The sequence below is a fragment of the Ixodes scapularis genome, unplaced genomic scaffold (assembly GCF_016920785.2).
Source record: "Ixodes scapularis isolate PalLabHiFi unplaced genomic scaffold, ASM1692078v2 PGA_scaffold6__148_contigs__length_123643588, whole genome shotgun sequence".
Classification (NCBI taxonomy): domain Eukaryota; kingdom Metazoa; phylum Arthropoda; class Arachnida; order Ixodida; family Ixodidae; genus Ixodes; species Ixodes scapularis.
Genome location: NW_024609881.1, coordinates 123141821 through 123161098, shown reverse-complemented (window position 1 = coordinate 123161098; position 19278 = coordinate 123141821). Strand labels below are relative to the sequence as shown.

Here is a 19278-nt window from a genome sequence, read left to right as displayed (position 1 = left end):
TCTTGAGGAGACTATAGCGAGCGAAATGGCGATCAATTCTCCGATTGAGCGGTTCACGGTGCAGTTGGTGCAGGCAGGGGCAATCGAACGCCCCCCCCACGCCACGCCCCCCCCCCCCCCCCCCCCCCCCCCCCCCCCCCGAGGCCTCCTCACTCCCCTGTTGACGCTGTCGGTTTTGCACAGAGCGCGGACTATCTCCAACTTGTACGCTTTCGGGAGGAATGTTGGCGGTGTATACAAAATGCTCAAATAAGTAACAATAGTCGACATTTTTTCATTCATGTTTATTCGATGGGATGCAGAACTTGATCTCAGATCTATAGAGAACGGATATTTCGAAATATTTGTGGGGGGAAGGATGGCAATTTCGAGGCCAAGTGTAACAAGCTATCCTCACTAAAACACACAATTCAACAAAACCAAAGCGAACATAATAAAGCGAGCACACGGTGACAATACAAGACAATGTCAGTGACGTAAGGAATAGTAAATGATTTGTAAAACAACTGCACTGCAACCCACGGGTGGCGCTGCGCACACGCACACCTTGAGTACTGATCAGAATTACGTGCTTTCCACTAGAAATTACCGCGAATAAAGAAGTAACTGTGACTAGTTATTTCAGAAAGCAATTTACGGGCTTTCCTGGTCATCTCATGTATGCCAAAGGCCTAACATTAAGATGCAGCCGCCTGCGTTCATGGGAAAGAATATCCAGGACGTCCTCCGCTTGGACTTCAATGTCGCGGTGATTGTTCAAAAGACGGTGCGTCGCTCAACCGAAGTTTTCGACCGTCGTAGCGAAGAGAACGGGCGCTCAACTTCCGCCGCTGTTACGCGCAGAGTCGCTAGGATCTTGAGGAGACGCCTGTATAGCCGCCGTTCCACGTTTCTCCCTCTTTCATTTGGCAGCCCATATGAGCAGCTCGCGTTGGAACTGAAACCTGGCCTGAAGAGAGCTCCGAAAACTCTCCAGCGTTAGGAGCTGCCCCGCTTTCCGTGATCTGTGCAGGCAGCAGCGACGAAAGTAACTGCAACGTACGCCGGTGTTTTTGAAATCTCCCGTCTGACTGCGTGATCAGGTAATCCACGAAAGGAAGGAACACGGAGCGCTTAAAAATGTTCTTCCGTGCTTCCGGCGGGAATGTTAGAGCGCTGACGTTGCCCACTTGTTACTCGCGGCATCTGAATTTCAACTTCCGCTGTCTCAGCCATTTTCATGGCGGCTTGGAATATTGTTTGTGCGTGGACGCTTGCTCTAATTTTTCAGCGTCAAGATTTTTTTTTTTTTTTTGCTATTTATTTTTTTTTTCTTAGCTATCCTAGTGTTTTGTGTGACCGGCACAAGTTGGTAATGCAGTGCTACCTCAAAAAGCGGAGGCAATTGTGTGCTGTAAGGATTAAAGTTGGTGGGCCGCAACTATTTGACGACAGTAGAACAGTGAGTGGACCACGCCCCTATTCCTGTAAATGAAGCCGGCTCCGTTTTGAAAAATGACAATGCAGCTTTACCCGTTTAATCTTAACAGCCGTCCGTACCGTCGAACTCACCCTGCTTCGTCATTTGGGGGGGAGATTATTGCTTTTGAACCCCCCCCCCCCCCCCCCCGGAAATAAAATCCTGCCTACGCCACTGGTATAATGAACACCCACCGGCAATATGAAGGTGAACACCTTACTCAGGGTCTAAACTTTGCGTTCTAGCCCTCTTCTGGAACAGAGCTTGTTCCAAAACTTGCAGGAGCGTCAAAAACAAGAGGGTTGTTCACCTTCATATCGCTCACGGGTGTACACCCATTGGACGTATCGCTTCCGGGCCTAAGCTGAACTCGGTAGCCGATGATCAGCTGAGCCTTACTGCTCATAGAAAAGACGTTCGCCGGAGAGACGACGCGCCTCAAGCAACGCAGACAGACCGACCAACGTGGCAGACAGAAACGCGCCTCCACCGCATAAGGATGCGTGAACAGTGCGGCTAACAGCCAAGCTGCCGTCCGGCTTGTCACGAGGCCGCTTAATCGCGTTTAGTTCCACGAGAACGATCGATTAATGTACGCCTCGGTCCCTTTAGCGTCTCCGTCGACCGCCCACCGACGCTTCGTCCCACGACGTCCGAAGGAACCGTGTGCTCGAGATCAGTGAACATCTCATGCCAAAAATAGCCGATATGCAACTTAGCAGCGAGGGCGTTGTATGGAGAACCCTCGGAATTTCATTCAACGATCGGATCCATCAACTCTTACGCAGCGCGCTTGAACTGATTGCTTGAAAGCCCTCTGCAATATCATCACGGGGCCTTCGTGTCAGCACCAACGACCACGACAGAAAGAGTCGAGCTTCGCGTTCAAAATGCATAAATAACAGCGAGCATCGATTGCGTCGTTTTGTCATTTTTTTTTTTCCTGTCGGGGAACTACAGAAATAAGGAAAATGCTCGTCAGCTGGCTGGACCGCTTGGACATTTTGTCTTTTCCTTAGATTGTAGTACACACGCTGAGAGCCTATTGGAATGAAAGATACGCTTTTACTATTATTTATTATTATCGAGGCAACTGTTTGTTCGTCACTCGGCAGCAACAAGAAGCGTCAGCGAAAATATCTATTCGCTTCACTCCATAAGGTATTATATTCGAGAAAAAAAAGAAAAACGTAATAATTTGTATTGCATCGTAAACAGGGAGGCAGGATTCCTATCGCTTGAGGGGGATGTCGTGACTCGACCTAAAGTCCGGCCTGTCCGTTCCTCGGAGGGATCATATTCGTCGCAAATCGTCTCGGCAAACGGCCGTCGGAGATGTCGGCATGTTGCGCAAACGCCCCGCCGCCTCCTCGAACGTCTTGCGCAACCTTGCAGGCGCGCCAACATTCGCGTCGAGTAAAAAAAGCGCCGCATGCAACGACGCATCGCAGTCCAAACTCTGAAATACGTCAGCTTCCTAACGACGGTCAGAAGTGCCGAGAGGATACTGCGCAGATTTTGCCTACCAGAGGTCGCGCCGCCTTCGTGTGTGGGGAATAGGAAAGATCCACAAAAAAAGTATACTGCGCGCGCAAGAAGCCATTCGTTTCTCGCACGATCTAAGATGATTTGTGTACTCCCAGCTGGTATGCGGCCAGCTGTGCTTTCGCGTATGATGAAGTTCGTGCGCAGGCGCAATGCTTCCTGCGGGCAGACGCGTTCCGAGCTACCGTCTGCTGGCACTGGGTGCCAGCAGACGGTAGCTCGGAAAATAAATTACTTTATTTTTGGACCGGGTGCGCCGAAAAAAGCCCGTAGGCAACGGCCTTTCCCCAAGGCGCCGACCGACTGGCACGAACGTGGAAGACGCCGCCACGTTCTTCCCGCCCGAAATGTATGCTTTCCTCGTAGACGTGTTGTTTGTCTTTGCCGGTCAAGGACGCGCCACTGCATCGAGCAACTTTCCTTCGGACACGATCGTGACGCATTCGTCTGCGCGCTCCTTTTCATCGGAAAAAAACAACTACAAAAACTCGAGCAAAGTGTACGTGGTACTCTCAAACTTGTCATTTTACACGGGACGATCCGGGTGACAGCCCGAGTTAAGAGGAAGCTCGTCAACTCTCAACAAAAGCGGGCATTTGTTCTGCCACGTACAACGAGTTTTTCCGTGTCGACTAAGCACCAGGTGCAAACCGTCTAGGAAAAATAATTTTTTTTCTTCATGAAGCTCGTAGGGAACCCAGACACTGCAAAGAGGCCGGGCCTGCCGTGGCTCACAAACAAAATTCTTCGCACACACAGAGGCAAAAAAAAAAAAAAAAAAGTACAGATGTTTTGCCGCTACCCGGCTTTTGTTTAATAAAAAGCAGTGGCGTAACTACATATGACGGCGCCCATGGCAAATTAAATTTTGCGCCCCTCATGGTGATAGTGATAATGACATCATCATCATCATCATCGTTATATTATTATTATGGGTAGACTCGACTCGGCGCCCCCTCCCAAGTGGCGCCCGGGGCACTTGTACCCCCTCGCCCTCCATCTAATTACGCCACTGATTAAAAGTTAGACGCTTCAGGATATCGCCAAGTTCAGCCACTTTTGAACAGCTTCCACGTCAAAAAGCCGTTTCTTTTTTTTTGGAAAGGGGGGGGGGGGGGGGGGGGGGGCGACAAATCGAGCCGCTTCGTACGACATTGATCCTCGCGCTGTGCTGCGATTCATCGGTGCCAGCGGAGTTTGCGGACGACGGCCAGAATAAAGGCCGACGTCAAAATCGGTCGAAACTAGAACCAATGAACCGAAGTCGCCCTGGGTGTTACTAGATAGCACAAGCACACGCGCAGAGTGATGAGTATTTACGATAACAATAATAATCTGAGGAAGAAGAAAAGGGACACGATGAAACGAATCATGCAACGCCTTTCTGGAGCCCATATATATCTCGGATGTTGAGAGCAAAACAACATGGTTCATCCAATATAATAGGCATCGAGTTTTAGTAGGTCCTTCTCATACCTATAACCAGTTGACAAGAAACGCCGCGGGCAGAAGAGATCAACGTCAGCTCTCGCAGACGAACAAAAAAAAAAAAAAAAATATTTGGAGAGCCAGAAATATGTGCGATGCTCGATCCGAGGCCAAACGCAGGAACAAGGCGAATCAAAGTTTGCGACGCTTTCAAAGGAAGCAGAAGAGGGATGGAGGGGGGGTCCACAAAGGATACTCACAGGCTGAGGCGATCAAGTGCTCCTCAGTGATGGGGCCAGTGGATGCTGCATTCCCAACCACGTTCGCACTCGCGTCAAATCCTCGCTGGACTTGCGACGCAAAACCGACGGTAATCCTAGGGGTGATCCCTTCATCTGCGGGCTGAATCAGCGTCTCGAGCCCTCGGGGAAAATCCGGGGAGCGCGCAACATTCACCGTTCCGGGCGCCAACGCAGCGCCGGCGCCTCGCCAGTTCCGCCGCCAACGCCTGCGGATGCGATGGATTTCGACGCCGGCGCCAGCATCCACTCTCGCCTTTCGCTGCGACCTTAGTTGCAGAAAGCGCCGCCGCGCGACATCACAGCGCTGCAATCGGCAACGACATGCACTAGGGAGCCTCGATTGAAGAGAGGGTCCATCTCAAACCCCTCCTGCGGGGATGGGTCACACCTGTGCATGTGCCACGCGTGGCAAAGAGAAAGGCGGAGGGCGGAGTTGGGCGGAGACACCACCTCCTCGCAGCTCGTGTTGCAAACGAGACCTACAAACCACGTGAGCGTTTCGGAGAGAGGAAGCAACTCAAACTGTGAAGGCCGTCCTTGCAATTTAATGGCGGGTTCTCGCGCGGCGAGAAGGGGAGCGGATCGACAGGCGGTTGGAACTCTCCATGCAGCTTGTGTCGCAAGCGCGGCTGGTCAAGGCCCAGAGACCACGTGACCCCAAATTATGAGATGAACACTCTCAGATCTAGGCACACTACTATTCGCAGCTGCGTTTGGGTTTTACGTCACAAGGTTGACGTCACATGGTTTACGTTCGTCTTGTGACGCCTGAATAAGTGACACGTGACTTTGGGACGTTGATTTCTTGCTTTCCTAGCTATTACTCGTCGGCTTGTAGACTGCTTCGGGGTATTTTTTGCGAATCTTTCGCGCGTTTTTCGCGAAGCGCGGTCGAGGATTGGGACTTGAGAATAGCGAGGATCGCCGGAAAAGTGTCTTGGGCTTCGTGTTTCATGAACTCTGCTTGCAACTCCCGATGGTCGGAAATATCGTCGCTCGAAAAGTCGCTTGCTTTTGGGCGCCAAGATTTGAGGTCGGGGACCAAATGGGGGAAGTTGTATCGGCGCGTTTGTTCCGTCTATTCGCCGTATTCCGGCTCACGGTGTGGGCCAGTGTTCGATTCTCCGTATCAGTCGCCTAAGTGCTCTTTGGACGGGTGGCGACAATTCGCCTTTAGAGGTGTCTCAATTTCTCCCGTCAAAAACCGCGTTATTCTTAAGATAAAAATTAACGTGACAACACGAGTGGGCCGTATTTTGCGGGGGCGGGGAAGCGGGCCATTATCTTTGGAGATAATCGAGGAAAGTCAATCGGGATCGGACTGATTTATCATTTTATCTCCGCCTGCGCATCCCTCATTTGACATAATGGGAACAGACATAAAGGTATATAAACTTAACACGAGGAAAAAAAAACAACAAGGTTTCGCATAACTTAGAGAGTAGCAAGTGCGGCTCGGAATTTGATGGGCTCCTCTGTTATTACAATGTCGTCGGGAAGTGAGTTCCATTCAGGAATTGACAATTGTTGGAGGAGGTTCGTCCTAGGGGTGGTGAGGTGAACTTTATATGTCCCCGGAAAAGCTGTCCAGCCTGTGCCAAAAAAAAGCAGCAGCAAAAAAGACGGAGGTGACGTTTTCAGAAAGAAACACTCTAGGAAATTCGTGGAATGCGCATCTTCGGTTGTATACGATATTCCAATGACATGCGGAAAAGCGTACAGTGCTAATCACACTTGTCTATAACGCGCGAGCGTGCGGCTTTCTCCGGGGAGCGCTAGACTGGTGGCATTCGCGAAAACTAAGCTAGTCACGTGGTGCAACATGGAACAGCCCGCTCGAGGGGTGTCGTCCTGCCCGCTTTATCAGCTGGCGGCGAACGCGGAAGGCTGCTCGCACGCTTTTTACAAACGTCATTCATTGCTCGAACAATAAACACGCTAAAGCATGAAGGCGTATCAACGATTTCGTCATCAAAAAAAAAAAAAAAAAAAAAAAGATATATCACAAAGCATTTTACTTTTATCGCTTATCAAGCTGATAGGGTGGGCAGGACACCCCTCGAGCGGGCCGTTCCATGTTGCGCCACGTGACTAGATTAGTTTCCGCGAATGCCACCAGTCTAGCGCTCCCCGGAGAAAGCCGCTCGCTCGCGCGTTATAGACAAGTGTGATTAGCACTGTACGTGGGCCAAACGGGCAGATGCGTTAATGAAAGGGCAAGAGAGCACGCGCTATCAGTAAGGAATTCCCCTTCGGACAATTTAGCTATTCACTGCGACAGATGCCCTAGCGCCCCAAAAGTGCAAAAAAAAAAAAAAAAAAAAAAAAAAAAATTCTGAGCAAGTTAAGAAGCAAAATCTCTAGAGAGCTATTGAACATTAGATTGCAGATTTATAAGTGCCCCGTCATTCCATCGAACAGACAAGGAATTTGAATTCTTGCTTGAGAAGCCCGATTGGGTGTATAAATAGTGCGTGTTGTTTCAATAAACATTTAGGTGAAAGTAGCGCTTCGTGTTGTTTCCCTTCCCCTGTTTGCGGCGCATTTTGTCAAAAGAGATAACGTACCAACTGGCCCATCTGTCACTATTGATGAAGTTTATGTGTGTTGTCTGCATGCGATGAGCTATGTCTGGCGGCTCTACAATATTTATCTTTCTTTGAAGGTGAATGACAGTACAACGGATGTAGGACAGCCAATCGCGATACTGTACGTCGGTCTGCGAGAAGAGACATGCTGTTTTGTTTGTTTTAGTGGTATGGTACTTGTACAGGTATAATTGCGGAGGGTGATAAGCGAAGACTTTGGACAGCTTCTAGCTTATCAATTAGAAATGACTGATATGTATTCCAGATGACAGACGCGTATTCAAGCTTTGATCGAATGAGAGTCGAGTATGCGATCAATCTTGTTTCTCGTGATGACAGATGTCGCCTCAGGAAGCCTAGGGTTTTGTTTGCTTTTGCAGTGATGTGATTAATGTGCGACGCCCAGGAAAGGTTGGAGGTGAAATAGATTCCGAAATACTTGTATGTAAAGACATTTTCTATCGAGCTACTGAAAATGCCGTACATAGTCGGAGAGTGTTCAAGTACGTTTGCTATTGAAGTTCGAGTATTTTGTTTTGAAAACGTTAATTTGCACCTGCCACTCACTACACCATGCATGTTTCGAGTCAGGACAGATCGCTCTGCAAAAGTGCACAATTATCCAAAGCCTTCACCTTCGGGTAGATCACGCAATCGTCGCAATATAATTGTTGACCGAATACAAGTGGCAAGTCGTTTACAAAGCAACGGACCGAGCACGGTTTCCTGAGGCACACCCGATGTTACGTGTTGATTTAATGAATCTTTAACCCATCGAGAATAGAAGGGTAGGAGAGGGCATGACGTCGGCCGCGTAGCCTCCACAAGCCATGCTCCCTTGATGCCTCGCCTCTTTCTCATTTTCCTCCTTACCCTCCTCACTTACCATGCCAACGTGACCGCATCACGTGACCGTAGCTAGCCATCGTCTTGCTAAAGGCTACTACAATACACCACAGTCTAGCCTTCGATCTGATAAAACCTACCGGACGGAGCGCGCGCAAGCTTGCAGGAGTCCTCCTACAATCAACCATCCATCTCGCACGTGACATGTCACGCGCACCAATCGCCAGAGAGATCTGCGGTCACGCTGGGCACAAAATCGTTTAAACTTTTTATGACTAGGCTTCACCAATATTGCAACGTGTCCCCTCCTAGTACTTCTAACCTCCTTGCTTTAACCCCACAACGAATGCTTTATGTACGATTAAAAAGACAATTTGAAATCCATTCTGTTACAAACGGATCTATTTTTAACGAACGAATCTTTAACATGTGACGATGATGAGGCACCTAATCAAAAGCTTTCTGGAAATCAATAAAGATGGCGTGCGTTCCTGTTCTGAAATGAAGTTATTCATGAATGTCAGTGCTGAACTCGAAAAGCTGTGCTTCGCAAGAGTGGGACTTCCGGAAGCCGTGCTGGTTTACAAAAAAAAGAAAAAGAAGTTGTTGGTGCATAAGTAATCTGTTATGTTTTAAATGGACTCTGTTCTCCGTGAGCTTACTGGGAACACTTGTTAGCGGTATATGGGTCTATTCGCGGTGAGCAGCTCGCTAGGGGCGCTTCTGTTCTCCTCAATAGTGTGTATGAAGGCACTCTACCTCAATACGGGTAGTGCACGTGCCACCCACACGGTTATGTTTTCATGATTACAGTGCATGGAAGGCATTGCATGTGCTTGCACCAGCAAAGGAACTTGAAGCATCCTTACTCTGGGTTGCGAAAACATTACACCAGACGGCGATACCCTAAGTTCTAACCGCGAATATAGTTAGTAAAATCGATATTTGGACCATTTTTGTAAATCGGAATCACTTGAGGGTGCTTCCAGTAGTCTGATATTTTGCCATAGTTTAAGGATTGTTAGAACAAATAAAGGTGAATTCGACAGGTCGTTTTGGAGCGCGCCTATTTAGGGCGATCGGGATCGAGGCGGACGTCCGGACGTGTTCCACTCGTCTCACTCCACTCAGATCTCGATCCGGATCCGAGAAAAGTCGCTCCGCCGATTTCGGCTGATTGACCGAGAGCTGCATGCCTGGCCAGCCCTCGGCGCGCACACGTGACTTCTTTTCTCGCCGGGCATCTCGTCTCGGAAGAATTCGCAATGGCCGCTCGCCCGCTTTACTGCTGCTCGATGACAGCTCGTCGTAAAGTTGGCATGCAGCTCCAGCAGCAGCGGCTAGAGTAACAGCGATGACGAGGATTGCTTGTATGTCCCGCGTGAATTCGACTGCCTCCTCCCTAGAAAAGGCCGAAACTCGAGACGGCCACCGTTTACGAGTATTCCGATGAAGAGGCAAGCGGGCTATGCTAATGCACATCGCTTATCGACACGCATCTTTCACATCATGATTAACTTTGCTCTTGCGTTGAACCATAGCCTCCTCTATACTCACAAAGCCTGGCAGTTCGACGACGGAGCCGGTCGCAGATTTGGAGCGCGAGGATCTGGTGGCACAGCGCGTCAAACAGCTATTTCTCGTGGAACCTGGACGTCAGCGCACAGCTTTTGCAGCGGCGAGGACCCGAAACACACCTGTTCGCTCGGGAGAGGTGTGTTTCGGCGTCTCGCCACAGCGGGGCGGCAGTCACGTGACTCTCCTCTCATCCGTTGTCTGCCTCTCCACCTTTTCCATTTCGGCGGCCGCTTCTCGTGGCAATCTGCCGGGCTTTGTAAATTGTGGTTGAACACATGTTGTTAGCACCGCGATTGCGAAAACTTTTGCTTCGAGATTCGGGACCGCGGGAAGGGTTTTCCCGGGAACGTGAATGACGGGAAGGCATCCGCCGATCCCGGAGGAGTGGTCGTGGTCCACTGGGGATCCGAACTCCGCTCGGATAGCGTGCTCAATCTCGGATCTGGTCTACTGATCCTGGCGCGCTCCAAAACTACCAGTGGAATTTGTCATAGGAAAGGTGGAATTCGTCATAGGGAAGGAGGGATGAAATCTCATATTTACAAAGTTTGAGAAGTTTCGAGGAAATTTTGTCTTGACCTTGAGCTGAGTTTGACGGCTGATCATGAGTAAGTTTCAGAACGCCAGCTACGGAGAGGGTTATTTAGGTTGTGTATTTAGACATCCTATATTCTGGGTTGAAGTACGGTAGAGGAAACAGGTCTTCGGAAAAAGACAAAAAAAAAAAAAAACATTGAAACACCGACTGAACAGTTGACGTGTCTCAGCAGGGTTCAACTCATCTTCAGTTTCATCGATGAACGGAAAAGGCTCTTTACGTTGTTTTGAGCTAACAGTGTCCAGAGGTTTTGGGGTTAGTCCTCATAATGGTACTAAAATCCCTCTTAAAAAAAAAAAAAAAAGATCTGGAATTTTTTTGTATAGGTTTTGACGTTTACTGGCATTGATTGTATTTTCCCCACGATTCTGCAGACTGGGAAAGCTTGGCAGCCGCGTAAAGGCGCCGTTGATTATTCTGTGGTCCCTTCCATCGCGCTCAGAACCACGGCCTTTCAGGGCAAGAGTGAATGTAGATTTTCGGAATGTATATATCAGCGAGTTCGAGGAATTTATATTTTAAACTACAATTTTCATTAACTGATCGAGAATCAAAGTCGGCTATGTACGGAACGGAAGATTATGTAAAATTGTAGCGGATTTCGTCTACACTTGCTTTGGAATAATTCGAAACGAACCAGCGGGATATGTTTAAGTATAGGTATAGCCATATCCACATTCACAGAAACGTCATCACTCGAGACCTCCGTAACATGGACAGCCACCACGCATTCGTACGCACGAGTCGTTCGGATGACGAACGATCCGAAACACCGAAACGGGATTTCAAGGAAAGTTCAGCGCGTATCTGCCTTTGAGTCCTTTTTCAACAGAGAGAGGAATAAATGACTGTATTGAGGGTCAAATGAAGACCCCACATGTGCTCCTCCGATAAGCGGACAAGAGCCAGCTGATCGCCATGAGCCGCCGAGGCTATCAGCCGCACCTGCCAGTGTGGACGAAGGGGAGACCACTCGGTGAAGGTATGCTCTTTTAACCTTGGCGGCACCGACTCGGTACTGGAACGCGTTACCGACTTCCGAGGTGACGTCACAAAAGCCCATGCTCTCGCCATCCTGGCAGTTAGTCGGAGAAGTTCCCACAAAAAGCAGGAAACAAACGCTAAAGTCCCTCGGTTTTTCAAGCAAACGCGGGTGTCGCTGTTGTCCCCTAGCGTCTCAATCGAAATTTTGGGGGAACATCACCATGAGCGTCGGTTTGTTTTTTCAATGGACATAAAAAACTTATACTATTCCTTGGAGAAAAATCTCCTGATGGAACGGGTCAAAGACCACCTGGAGATAAATCTTGTAAGATTTCAGTCTGGAGCAGGAATTTCGGTTGACAGTTTTTTACGTATTTTAGACTATTACTTGCAGTCAACAGTCGTTGAGTACAGTGGACGAAAATATATTCAAAAAGAGGGTGTATGTATCGGGTCAGCGGTGGCGCCGATTCTGTCGGAGATTTATTTAAACAGTCTAGATTCCAGTGTGTTGAGTTTTCTAGGAGGAACGCCAGAGAACGTAGGTTTTGTCCGACGTTACGTCGATGATATTTTAGTGTGTACGGCAGAAGAAAAGCTGGGAAGAGATTTGGAAAGAATAGTCAGGAAGTCCGCACCAGAATTGGAATTTACGCTAGAAAGAGAGAAAGCTGGGAGCTTGCAGTTTCTGGATTTGCAGATTCACGTGAAAAATGGTATATGCTGGGAGTACGGAAAACTCATGCCGAAACCTATCCTGCCGCGCTCGAGTTGCCACTCCAGGACAGTTAAATGCGGCATTATTAGATCATTATTAGGCAATGCCTTAAACCGATCTTGCACCCACTACGTTAGTAAGGCAGTGGAGAAGCAGATCTGTCGACTGAGGAATGCTGGGTTTTCGGGTGATAGCATAATTGGACAGATAAAAAAGATAGTTTCGGGAAATAAAGGAAGTCTAGAGCCCCGGCGGGGTCGTTGGGCGGTTATCCCGTACCACCATGACATCTCACATAACTTAAAGGCGTGCGCAAAGAAGTTCGGCGCCGACGTAGTTTTTGAGAGGGATTTCAGATTGGACCGGTTGACCCCATTTTTGAGAACACCCAACCAGTGTAAAAGGGCGCACAGAGAGAAGTCTACAGTATGCGCGATCGGTGTAGTGTACGAGATACCAATGAAATGTGGTGTCATTTATGTAGGTCAAACCAAAAGATGTGTGAATGACAGATTATCGGAACATAAAAGAAATGTAAAAAACAATGATACGAATTCGGAAATAGCTAAACATTTGAATGAATGTGCCGACTGCACTCCAGCCTGGGGAGACGTAAAGATTGTAGAAAAAGAAAACAACGACATGAAAAGATTAGTGAGAGAGACCATTAGAATAAAGACGTCTCCCGAATGCATCAGTCACACGTCCGTCCACTTAAGTTCGGAAGCCGAAAAATTTTTGCGGCTGACTGGTTTGAGAGAACCGGGATGACCTCGGGGTCTCACGGTGTGTGTGGGGGGACAAGGGTTCTGTCGGCGTCTTTGCGACTGTGTTTGGGAGAGCCGGAGTGACCTCGGGATGTCGCGGTGTGGGCTGTTGACACGGGATCTGTCGGCAACTTGGAGTTGGCGCCATCAAATTTGTTTTTGACTGGAATGTACGGGGGCTTGGGAAAAGGAAGAGGGAAGGGGTGGAGTTTTGGGAATAGGAAGGGAAAAAGAGGGGGACGAGGGTGGCGAGTGACATATATGTTTGTCCTGTGAAATAAAGTTTGTAGCTGCGTTTGAGACTTCGTCCCTGTCGTTCTGTGTTTTGTCCCTTGTCCGTATCCCCAGTCTCGGGTTACAACTATGCTCAATTTACACCAGCTAGCCTGCACCCTCACCATTGCTTCATTACTTGTTCCTGAGGCAGGCATCGTCCCATTTTCTTCGACCCAGTTGTGGCACTCGTCACCAGTGGCAGTGTATGTGCAAACGTTGCTGACTTTGTGCAAGTTGGGCCATCGTTTGGCTGAATTAGAAGCAGATGTGTGTTTCTTCGGGATCTGCCTAAGAAAGAAGCATGTAGACCCGACTATGTTTGGACACCTTTCGTCGACCGGCATCCCGTGGAGATACAAGAAAAGGCTGCTCAAGGCTTACAGGAACTGCACAAGCGACTTAATTGGCAACATCCGAGTTGTGTGTGACCAGTTGTGGGGCAACGTCCTGGGACAGGACTTCAGAAAGGCGAAGGACTACAAAGATTGGACTGGACTCAGGCGGATTGACTTCGAGAGACTCTGGTACGTGAAAAGAAGGCTTGTACTTGAAGGCATAGGTGCACGCAAATCGAACACGGGATTCGCCCCCAAGAAGAGCAACATTGGCCAGGGCAGCGCAGCGGAACATGGGATTGTCAATCCATCTGAGGCTGTGTTATCGGAACGTGCAAAAACGCTGTTGATGAAGGGTCCTAAGTTTTGTGTCAATGTCAGGCCATCGCGCCTTGATGTTTTTTCGAATATCCAGACGGTCTCCAGGGCGATTGATGTTGATGAAAGACCTGCTTTTGTTGATCAGGCACTTGACCGGATGGAAAACCTAATGAAAGACGATTATCCAATTGAAAAGAGAAACTTTCGGGAGGTCCGAGTGGTTGAGAGAGAGTTGAAAGAAAAATCTTTACAGTTGTTGCAAACGGATAAGTCGGGAAGTTTTGCTGTGCTTCCGTTTCAAATGTTCAGAGAGAAGGCGGAGTGCACCATGAGAGGCCTATTTAATGAATCTGACAAAAACTTGACACGACTGAGGGGAGGTATTTGCAAAGAACTTAAGGAGTATGAATTCGACCAATTAGTCACTAGAATCAGAGGCGCACAGCGTTCAGAATTGGGCATCAAATTTTTTCTGAAGGATCACAAGCCGGAAATGCCATTACGTGCTGTAATCAATGAAAATGGAACGTGGCAGAAAGTTGTATCGGGGTTCATCCAGAAGGGGTTTTCTTTTGTGCCGTTGGCGAACGCGTTATCGCTCAGGAACACTGCGGAACTAATCGAAATTTTGGGGGAACATCACCATGAGCGTCGGTTTGTTTTTTCAATGGACATAAAAAACTTATACTATTCCTTGGAGAAAAATCTCCTGATGGAACGGGTCAAAGACCACCTGGAGATAAATCTTGTAAGATTTCAGTCTGGAGCAGGAATTTCGGTTGACAGTTTTTTACGTATTTTAGACTATTACTTGCAGTCAACAGTCGTTGAGTACAGTGGACGAAAATATATTCAAAAAGAGGGTGTATGTATCGGGTCAGCGGTGGCGCCGATTCTGTCGGAGATTTATTTAAACAGTCTAGATTCCAGTGTGTTGAGTTTTCTAGGAGGAACGCCAGAGAACGTAGGTTTTGTCCGACGTTACGTCGATGATATTTTAGTGTGTACGGCAGAAGAAAAGCTGGGAAGAGATTTGGAAAGAATAGTCAGGAAGTCCGCACCAGAATTGGAATTTACGCTAGAAAGAGAGAAAGCTGGGAGCTTGCAGTTTCTGGATTTGCAGATTCACGTGAAAAATGGTATATGCTGGGAGTACGGAAAACTCATGCCGAAACCTATCCTGCCGCGCTCGAGTTGCCACTCCAGGACAGTTAAATGCGGCATTATTAGATCATTATTAGGCAATGCCTTAAACCGATCTTGCACCCACTACGTTAGTAAGGCAGTGGAGAAGCAGATCTGTCGACTGAGGAATGCTGGGTTTTCGGGTGATAGCATAATTGGACAGATAAAAAAGATAGTTTCGGGAAATAAAGGAAGTCTAGAGCCCCGGCGGGGTCGTTGGGCGGTTATCCCGTACCACCATGACATCTCACATAACTTAAAGGCGTGCGCAAAGAAGTTCGGCGCCGACGTAGTTTTTGAGAGGGATTTCAGATTGGACCGGTTGACCCCATTTTTGAGAACACCCAACCAGTGTAAAAGGGCGCACAGAGAGAAGTCTACAGTATGCGCGATCGGTGTAGTGTACGAGATACCAATGAAATGTGGTGTCATTTATGTAGGTCAAACCAAAAGATGTGTGAATGACAGATTATCGGAACATAAAAGAAATGTAAAAAACAATGATACGAATTCGGAAATAGCTAAACATTTGAATGAATGTGCCGACTGCACTCCAGCCTGGGGAGACGTAAAGATTGTAGAAAAAGAAAACAACGACATGAAAAGATTAGTGAGAGAGACCATTAGAATAAAGACGTCTCCCGAATGCATCAGTCACACGTCCGTCCACTTAAGTTCGGAAGCCGAAAAATTTTTGCGGCTGACTGGTTTGAGAGAACCGGGATGACCTCGGGGTTTCACGGTGTGTGTGGGGGGACAAGGGTTCTGTCGGCGTCTTTGCGACTGTGTTTGGGAGAGCCGGAGTGACCTCGGGATGTCGCGGTGTGGGCTGTTGACACGGGATCTGTCGGCAACTTGGAGTTGGCGCCATCAAAATTGTTTTTGACTGGAATGTACGGGGGCTTGGGAAAAGGAAGAGGGAAGGGGTGGAGTTTTGGGAAAAGGAAGGGAAAAAGAGGGGGACGAGGGTGGCGAGTGACATATATGTTTGTCCTGTGAAATAAAGTTTGTAGCTGCGTTTGAGACTTCGTCCCTGTCGTTCTGTGTTTTGTCCCTTGTCCGTATCCCCAGTCTCGGGTTACAACTATGCTCAATTTACACCAGCTAGCCTGCACCCTCACCATTGCTTCATTAGCGTCTAAAGTGCCTAGATAAGAGCTTCCTACAAGTAGCGACATTCTTTGAAGCGCCGACTGCGTGACAGTGCAGGTTTTAGGAAGCGAACGGCGGCGCACACCAGAGGTTTGAACTGAATGCCGCCATTTTGTTCCATCGGAGTGTGCTTTGTCATTTGTATTGGTTGACTTTACTAACGTCCCCTGGCCGAAAATTCCGTGGGGTGTCTGCGGGAAAGCGCAACTGAACAGGCGCGGCATGTACGATGTCAGCAGGCGGAAATCGGGGCTTTTCTGGATACGGTAAACACGCACCAGTCGGACAGGTGGTCCAGTCACCTTAGTCACCACCAGGGTGTAAGATACACAGGTGGGAAAATGGCCCCTAGAAGCCTACCGCAGCGCCGTGACCGGATTGTGTACTCGTCTGCTTGCGGGTACCCCCGATTTGCGACAGATGGCGCTGCGGTGAAAGGAAAAAAATTGGAATTTAATTTGCTTGGAACTTTATGGGAGAGCGCGCAAAATAAACCGAGATCACGACATTCCTTCATTGAAAATCCAGGAGAAATAATCTCCGTCAGTTTAGCCGGTCGCCACCGGTCGCCCACCCGGAGTGAGAGTTCGCGGTGCTCAACATAGATGGCGCCACAGAAAAAGAGAACCCCGAGGGGGACACAATTTGGTCGCTCATTTGGCTCTCGTTTCCCCACTTGTCTATCTTACACCCTAGTCACCACTGGGGGTGCAGGTTGTGGAAAACGATGGCGACCCCAGCGGCTGAAAGAACGAGACGACGGCAAGACGGGCTCATGCGTGACGGTTGTTGTCCATGGACGTAAAAGAGAGTGTGGCGTAACTTTGTAAGGCGGATGGTCCTTTTCTCGATTTCGACGAAGACGCCCTTGGCAAGGTTTTTTTATTTATTTATTTGTTTATTTGACAATACTATTAGTCCTCACAACGGGGACCATAATAGGGTGAGCAACGAAAGTGAACATAAAATAGCCACGCAGAACATGGTGTACAACATAACATTACCAGCGTACTCTACGGTTATATTATCAAACACAATAAAAACACACTGACACACACACACAAAAAAAAAAAGAATTACACAAAGCACTGTGAGCAACAGATTTAGATACATAAATTTTAGAGTAACTTTTGCAGACCTCTCAAAAATTCAGAAACGGTGTTGGCTGCAACAGGGCTTTCTGGCAGCGCATATCCACTCCTTTATCGTTTGAGAGAAACTGGAATTTTCAAAGCAATTTTTGGCGTAACGATATTCTTCAAGTGTTCCAGTGTGTTTGTTTCGCGTAATTCTAGAGGTACGGTGTCTTATCAGTCTTTCTTTGTCTAGCAGAAGAGTCCCGTTTAAAATCAAGTGATGCATTTTCAGACGTTTATTCCAGTAGATTGATTCCTGCCCTGGAATACAGTTCCGTGGGTGAATCTAGCCTCCTATACTTCGAGAAAATAAAGCGCAACGCCAATTTCCGAATCCTCTCTAATTTTAATACGAACTTCTTTGTGTACGCGTCCCACACTTCACTGGCATATTCTATACTTGGTCTTATCATCATTTTAAAAGCTAACAGCTTAGTTTCCGGAGTGGCCATTTTTAACGTTAATGACCAAAGTTTACCTGTACCTTTCTTAATTATATTATTAATGTGATTATCCCATCGAAGATCGCTGGTTATTGTTACCCCTAAGTATTTAAATTCGTTTACTCTAGACAAAGGCTTTCCGTTTAAGTGGTAGTTATGCACGGCAGGAGTTTTCTTATGTGTCATTGACATGCAAACGGTCGTTTCCAGGTTTAAAGACATCTGCCAGCTTTCACACCCATTGCTAATTTGTTTGTAAACAACCGTTCAACTCGATGGAATCACAGTCATCGTTTATATAATTATATAAAATGCAATCATCAGCGAAGAGCCTCGCTTTTACAGTAATGTCACGAAGGACGTCATTTATAAAAATTAAAAATAAGAAGGGTCCAAGTACAGATCCCTGTGGGACTCCCGAGTAAACTTCTCGTATAGCATCAAATCATGCCCATCAATACTAACAAACTGCTTTCTAAGAGTCAAGAACGCTTCAATCCACCGCATGAGTTTCGAATTCTTTAGCAAAGGCGCTAGCTTAAAGGAGCTGTGCAACGATATTCAGTTGGAATGTTTTTCTCCCTACACGAGCTTACTGGCACACCTGGGACTCAAAGATACTCACACGCAACGCCATTGGCCAAGAAACTCCTTTGTTGCGGTGTAATTTCAAAAACAAAAGCGATCATTTTTATTCAATCTCTCCTTTGCGAAATTTGATGACGTAACTCGGGGATTGCGATACACCCAAGTGACGATATTTGAATGCGGTTCATAGATTGGACCCGAGCATTGCGTGGGCACTAGACTTGGGCTCGTAACAATTGCTAGCTCGAGAAGCATTCGGGTTGTGACCCGCGTCCAATCGCTGCAACGACGACAACAGCCGAGCCATAACAATGTCCGGAACTCAGCGCGTGTCCTGCGCTTTGCCAACCCCAGCGCGTGGCTATGATCAACACTGGCGGCATATAATCGGCTCCAGATCACGTGGCCGCTTGTTCTGGCTGCGAGTTGAGGGGGTGAACGCTTCTCATTTTTCTTAAATTTTTTTCTGTGACTTCTATTGCGTGGGGTGAAAAACGAACGCGTGTTTCATAGGTCATTAACGTCAGGGATCCGTTTTAAGAGGAATTTGTGCACAGTACAAAAATTGTTGCATCGCTCCTTTAACGAGCAGCTCATTATGGTTCACCTTGTCCAAGGCCTTCTGGAAGGCCTTCGACAGAGTCGAAGAAAAATCATGAATTAGTTCCGTTAATTGAGTAGTGGTAGATAAACCTTTTCGAAACCCATGTTGCTTGCTCTCAAGTACTTGATAAGCATCTAAAAACGTTCTTATATGCTTTGAAATGACGTGTTCTAGCAATTTACAACAACTAGATGTTAACGAAATGGGTCTATAGTTTGTAACTGAGCTTGCATTACCTTTTTTATGTACAGCTATTATTTTGGCGATTTTCCAGTCATCTGGAACAGTTCCACCTGACAACGATCTCTTGAAGACGAGGCTAAGATACTTCGAAGACCATTCACTCTAACCATTTAAGGATTCGTTAGGAATCTTACCAGGACCAGCAGTTTACTTTAAATGGATACAAAGCAGTAAAGAAAAAA

The 19278-nt window shown here is 47.7% G+C and overlaps 1 protein-coding gene across 1 annotated transcript in view; it reads right to left on the bottom strand.

Moving 5' to 3' along the window:
* The window catches only part of LOC8026866, a 68824-nt gene extending 63827 nt beyond the window's left edge, over positions 1–4997 (bottom strand). Inside the window, exon 1 of the mRNA XM_040205236.3 lies at positions 4693–4997. The gene's annotated coding sequence lies outside the window, so the exon portion shown is untranslated. The remainder of the gene's footprint in view (positions 1–4692) is intronic.
* Between the last annotated feature and the right edge of the window lie 14281 nt (positions 4998–19278).